General features: G+C 41.5%; 1 protein-coding gene and 1 long non-coding RNA gene across 3 annotated transcripts in view; one reads left to right on the forward strand and one right to left on the reverse strand.

Annotated features, from left to right (window-relative positions):
* Window positions 1–6,908, reverse strand: part of LOC122564923 — a 36,714-nt gene that overhangs the window by 18,842 nt on the left and 10,964 nt on the right. The gene's annotated exons all lie outside the window — the stretch shown is intronic.
* Window positions 2,700–6,908, forward strand: part of LOC122564922 (SH2 domain-containing protein 3C-like) — a 114,929-nt gene continuing 110,720 nt past the window's right edge. The window contains exon 1 of the mRNA XM_043720403.1: window positions 2,700–3,020. The gene's annotated coding sequence lies outside the window, so the exon portion shown is untranslated. The remainder of the gene's footprint in view (window positions 3,021–6,908) is intronic.

The following is a 6,908-nucleotide window of genomic DNA, read 5'->3' on the forward strand; positions in this document are numbered from 1 at the left end:
CAACAACTCCTCCGTCTTTCGTATCATCCGCAAACTTGCTTACCCAACCTTCTAACCCCTCTTCCATGTCATTTATAAAAATGACAAACAGCAATGGTCCCAAAACAGATCCTTGCGGAACACCGCTAGTGACGGCACTCCATGAAGAAACTTTGCCATCAACTACTACCCTCTGTCTTCTTCCATCCAGCCAATTCCTAATCCGAACCTCCAACTCACCCTCTATGCCATATCTCCGTATTTTCTGCAGTAGCCTACCATGGGGAACCTTATCAAACGCCTTACTAAAATCCATATATACCACATCTACCGCTTTCCCCTCATCAACCTCCTTTGTCACCTTTTCAAAGAATTCAATAAGGTTTGTGAGGCACGACCTGCCCTTTACAAAACCATGCTGACTATCCTTGTTCACATTATTCCTATCTAGATGTGCATAAATCCTATCCCTTACTATTCTCTCTAAGACTTTGCCCACAACAGAAGTGAGACTCACCGGCCTATAGTTACTAGGGTTATCCCTACTCCCCTTCTTGAACAAGGGAACCACATTTGCTAGCCTCCAGTCTTCTGGCACTACTCCTGTAGACAACGAGGACATAAAAATCAAAGCCAACTGCTCTGCAATCTCCTCCCTTGCTTCAGAGAATCCTAGGATAAATGCCATCAGGCCCAGGGGACTTATCTATTTTCACCCTTTCCAGAATTTCCAACACCTCTTCCCTACATACCTCAAAGCCATTCATTCTACTTAATTGTGACTCAGTATTCACATCGGCTACAATGTCCTGTTCCTGAGTGAATACTGACGAAAAGTATTCATTCAGTGTCTCCCCAATCTCTTCAGCCTCCGCACGCAACTTCCCACTACTATCCTTGACTGGACCTATTCCTACCCTAGTCATTCTTTTATTCCTGAAGGTCAGAAGTCGCGTGACACCAAGTTTTGGTCCAACTGGTTGATTTGAAATCACAAGCTTTCAGGGTACTTCTCCTTCATGAGGAGAAGGCTCCACTTGACAAAGGAGCAGTGCTCCAAAAGCTTATGATTTCAAATAAAACTGTTGGACTATAACTTGGTGTTGTGTGACTTCTGCTGTTAGAAACAACAGAGGCCTGTCATTATCAGGGTGCCCCCACTTTCCTGGGGTTTCTGTGGGTGGCTTGTGGGGGTTATGGCAAGATATCAGTAAAGCCCTCAAGGAACGTTATTCTTCTTGTCCTTAACTGAGTGGCGAAGAGAGAACATTAGCAAAGAAAAATCCAGATTTTTGGAATGGCAATATCTGGAGTGTGGGCATTACTTGTACCTTTGTATATGGTGTACATTTTTTACTAGCTGGAACTAGAAGCAGTCAGCAATAAAATGTGTGACTAAACAACAACACTTGAAGGATTTTACCCAAACTTAAAGAACATGAAACAGTGGGAGGAAAATACCTTGAAATAAATATTTAAATGAAATTAAATTGAATTGTTCCAAAGATAAGGTGTTGGGCTAGAAGCATTAATCATTGGGCTGAATGGCCTCTTTCCTTACTGTAGGGATTCTATGATTCTAACCCTCTTTCTCTCTCCACAGATATTGTCAGACCTTGTTCCATTCCATTTGAATTTTTATCAACATCTCTTTCATAATTAGCAACAAACCTTGCTACAAGTTCTATGCAAGGACAGTAGCTGCTGAGCTGTGCTAGTCTTCATGGCCAAACGACCTACTGTCCAGATTCATTCACAAAGAATAGCTGCCTGGATGATTTATTGAAAAGCATTCTACGACCATGTAACTGTGCTGTAGCAGGAATCATCGTCATCAGGAGGACAGTTGGAGGGCAAAAGATAAATGATGAAGAAAGATAAATGATAAAGAAACTAAGGCAAATCCAAATCAAGATTCCTGGGACAGCATGTCGAAAAAGAATTAGAAACTCGACCATTTGAAATTGTGACTTTCTCATTTCTGGCATTGCTTGACCTTGTTTGTTCAATCTTTCAGCCCTGTATATTTAGGTCAGGTAGTCATAGCAACCTAGGGAGCCCAGGCCTACTAAACCAGGTTACTAAAAAAGAACAGATTTTCGAAACCCTTTCTAACCTTCAAGGAAATCATATCTGTGAAAGAAACAAACTACAAAAATACTTGCTTATCTGAGTTTTCTCTGACAAAGTAATATTCCCTTCACCAATGACCCTGCATTTCTCACATTTTTGCTTTGTTTTGTCAGAGTTCCAGAGTTTGCACTTTTAATTTTATTGTGTTTGGAGCTGCAGTAGACAGCAGTCAATCACCATTGTCAGTTCTCCAGCAGTACACTGTCTGTGAAAGCCTGCAGCCTATTACTTTCTGAATCAGAGATGAAGTGAAAAACACAAATGAAAAGAAAACTGACATAAAGACAGAAAACACTGGAAAAAATTGAGCAGTGAGAAAGCAGATTAACCTTCGAAGTGGAATCCCTCATCATAGTCCTGAGCTTTTAACTTGCCATAACTCTTCTATTTCAAGTAAAGACTTTCCTTGGAATAAAGAGTTCAATTCAGCACCAAATTGAGTAACACCAAATCCCTCCCCCTCCATCCATCCCCCTTCCAGACACAGACACACATACAGTGCACAATTACTATACATATCTGATTGGCTGCAAGGTCAGTTGCTTTAAAAATGTTGGTCCCTCCTTTATCTCCAACAAGCTTCCACTGTGTGTGCCGTACTTCACTTCAGTTTCGACTTGCCCCTTCTGACTGCACCATTCTATCCAGCTCTCCATAGCATTCTTCTCATCACTTGACCTTCACCCCTTCTGATGTCCAGAGTTCCCTTAGAGAAGCAACTGAAGCTCAGCTTGTTCAAAACTGATACAAGGCTCTCACTGTCCTTATTTGTCTGAGACACTCCAGCCATTGACTGTCACATCCGTTTTCAGAGTTTCCAAAAGGGAAGACAAGTCTGCGGGGTTTATTTCAGTAACAGCGCCGGAGAGATCTGCTCCATACCTGGGACACAGGCTCACAACCAACAGGTACTTCTAAACTGACAGCAAACTCTCTAGATTTTAATGAAAGTAGTTTGCATGTTCTTGTCTAAGTATGTTTAAGCAATACTAGTTCCCAATGAGATTCATACTCCTGTAAGGAGGGGATTTGTAGACAATCTAACCTTATCAAATCAGCACAGAGAATTTGCTTTAAAAAATAACCATAAAATGTAATTTTAATGAAGAAGTCATATATGTCTCCTAATTTAGTTAATTTTAATAAATTTTAGTTGTGCTAATTTTCTTCTTTCATTCTCAATGTAGCTTACTCTACGTTGCGTACAGTGGCATGTCTACCAAAGAATAGCCACTTTGGTTAGATGCCAACAAGCTTCTGGTGCCCACATTAATGTATCATACTTTGACTATAGTCAGCACCCTCAGCAAAAGAGAAGAGAAGTGGGCAGGAACATTGGGAGAAACAGGAAGGAAAATGCTGGCCAGATTTTGTCTTTGTCACTTTCATCTAATGTCCCTACAGATGTCCCTTGGGCTAGTTACAGACTAATTCACAGGATATTTTAACTGGACACAAATACACTTTGTAGGAAGATAGAATTGACTGGGGCTTAGTGCTTTAAGGTTTGGATTAATACTCTATTTTGTATTGGATCTATTATTTAGTAAATACTGGACTGTTGTTTAGTTTGAACGCCTCTGTAGATGTGCATCATTGTAAGCAGTTCAGTGGCTTGTGCATTTTTGTCATTTAATTTAAAAAACCATGCCAGAATCAATATCTATCATTATTAAAGGAACTCTCATACCACTGGGCTGTACTCTTAGATGAATGTTTATGAGAAGGAGATTGCTGTAAGTTCCTACAAGCCTCTTTTGAAAGATCTCAATTCCACTAATCATTTTTAGATAATTATTCAGTTTCCTTAGGCCTTATTTGCCAGCTTATTCCACAAGTCTATTAGTCTTTTGAAGTATGAAATAGAGTTTCCTTTTTCTCTTCTTCAGTTTCATATTTTTGAATTCAGTCCATTGAGTATAGAGGTTGGCATGTCACTTTGCGGCTGTATAGAACATTGGCAAGGCCACTTTTAGAATACTGCATTCGATTTTGGTCTCCCTGCTGTAGGAAAAATGTTGTTAAACTTAAAAGACCTCAGAAAAGATTTACAAGGATGTTACCAGGGTTGGAGGGTTTGGGTTTTAGGGAGAGATGAATTGGCTGGGGCTTTTCTCTCTGGAACATCAGAGGCTGAAGGGTGACCTTACAGAGGCTTATAGAAGAGTGAGGGACATGGATAGGGTGAATAGCCAAGGTCTTTTCCTCTGGGATGTGGGAGTCCAAAGCTGGAGGGCATATGTTTAAGGTGAAAGAGGAAAGATTTAAAAGACATCTATGGAGCAACTTTTCCCAAAGAGAGTGTTGCATGTCTATACATGTCTATAATGAACTGCCAGAGGAACTGGTGGAAACTGGTACAATTACAACATTTAAAAGGCACCTCGTTGGGTACCTGAATAAGAAAGGTTAGACGGAAATGGGCCAAGTGCTGGCAAATGTAACCAGATCAGTTTAGGATATCTCGTTGGTGCAGACAAATTGGACCAAAAGGTCTATTTCCGTGCTGTACATCTCTATGACTCTGTAACTATTAAGCGTTGGAGCCTTTACAATCTTTAAAGTTCCAATTGCTCTCTTAACATCTTCACTACCTTTATAACTTAAATTTTTAATTTGGATTTATTTTCTTTGCTTCTCTGCATCCTTTAACTAAACAATATCCTTCTTATTATAAAATTCCCAGAATTACTTCCAATACTTAGTTGTCATAGTTAGATACAATACACAGTTAGTTGTCAACAGATTTTTCCATTACATTTCAAACACTTTGCACAACTCATAAAATTGGTCCATTACAAACTCATTTAAATTAATTTCCAAACAAGGTATTGAAGTTATGTGTTTTGATATATGAGAAATGATTTCCCTCAGAATTGTCAGATCTTGAAATTCTAACTTAAAAAGTGTTGATTCTCTAATTAATTTAGAAGTAGTGTTGGGCAAGGGCTTGGGGATGAGGAACTTTCAGGGCTTTGGACAAAATGCAGAGGATGGGGGATGAAGGCAACTACTTTTTCAAAGGGACAACATGTTTACGAAAAGCAGAAATTACTTAGATTTAGATTACTGGCTTAGATTAGATTACTTACAGTGTGGAAACAGGCCCTTCAACCCAACAAGTCCACACCACCCCGCTGAAATGCAACCCACCCATACCCCTACATTTACCCCTTACCTAACACTACGGGCAATTTAGCATGGCCAATTCACCTGACCTGCACATCTTTTGGATTGTGGGAGGAAACCGGAGCACCCGGAGGAAACCCACGCAGACACGGGGAGAACGTGCAAACTCCACACAGTCAGTCGCCTGAGGCGGGAATTGAACCCGGGTCTCTGGCGCTGTGAGGCAGTGCTAACCACTGTGCCACCGTGCCGCCCACAAATGGTTCCTTCTGTGCAGTAGGTTTCAATGACTCCATTAAAACTTTCTTTATGAAGCTGAAAACAAGTCATGATGTAAGAAAACCCTGTTGAATAGACTGTGCTATTGGCATTGCAAACAGAGATCTAATGTCTCTCCACAGTATGGGAGAAGACTGAGATTGAAGATGCATAAGGGTTTGGAGGTCATGCTGTGGTTGTACAAAACATTGGTAAGCCACTTTGAAATACTGTATGCAATTATGGTCTCCCTGCTGCAGGAAGGAAGTTGTGAAACTTGAAAGGGTTCAGAAAAGATTTACAAGGACGTTGCCAGGGTTGGAGGATTTGAGCTATAGGGGGAGGCTGAATAGGTTGGGGCTATTTTCCCTGAAGCGTCAGAGGCTGAGCGATGACCTTATAAAGGTTTATAAAATCATGAGGAGCATGGATAGGGTAAATAGACAAGGTCTTTCCCCTGGAGTGGGGGAGTCCAAAACTAGGGGGCGTAGATTTAAAGTGACAGGAAGATTTAAAAGGGACCTAAGGGGCAACATTTTCTCACAGAGGGTGGTGCATGTATGGAATGAGCTGCCAGAGGAAGAGGTAGAGGCTGGTACAACTACAGCATTCAAAAGGCATCTGGATGAGTATATGAATAGGAGGGGTTTAGAGGGATATGGGCCAAATGCTGGCAAATGGGACTAGATTTATTTCAGATATCTAGTTGGCAGAGCCAATTTGGACCAAAGGGTCTGTTTCCATGTTGTATATCTCTATGACTGTATGAATCTATATGCCTGGCTCACTCTTGTGTCTTAGACTTACGTTCCAAGCATTGCTAGTGGAGGGCTTTGGACAGGACAGCCACCCACTCCCTTGTAGCTCAACTGTTGCCTGCAGAAAACTAATTATGGTTTAAGTAGTACAGTTAGCTCCGAACATATTCATGTTAGACCATAAGACATAGGAGCGGAAGTAAGGCCATTCGGCCCATCGAGTCCACTCCGCCATTCAATCATGGCTGATCGGCATTTCAACTCCACTTACCCACATTCTCCCCGTAGCCCTTAATTCCTTGTGACATCAAGAATTTATCAATTTCTGCCTTGAAGACATTTAGCGTCCCAGCCTCCACTGCACTCTGTGGCAATGAATTCCACAGGCTCACCACTCTCTGGCTGAAGAAATGTCTCCGCATTTCCGTTCTGAATTTAACCCCTCTAATTCTAAGGCTGTGTCCACGGGTACTGGTCACCTCGCCTAACGGGAACAATTAAATATACATGTGGCATGGTGGCTCAGTGGTTAGCACTGCTGCCTCACAGCACCTAAGTTCAATCCCAGCCTCAGGCAACTGTCTGTGTGGAATTTGCACATTCTCCCTGCATCTGCATGGGTTTCCTCCGGGTTCTCTGGTTTCCTCCCAC

The sequence above is a fragment of the Chiloscyllium plagiosum genome, chromosome 30 (assembly GCF_004010195.1).
Source record: "Chiloscyllium plagiosum isolate BGI_BamShark_2017 chromosome 30, ASM401019v2, whole genome shotgun sequence".
NCBI classification, from domain to species: Eukaryota; Metazoa; Chordata; class Chondrichthyes; order Orectolobiformes; family Hemiscylliidae; genus Chiloscyllium; species Chiloscyllium plagiosum.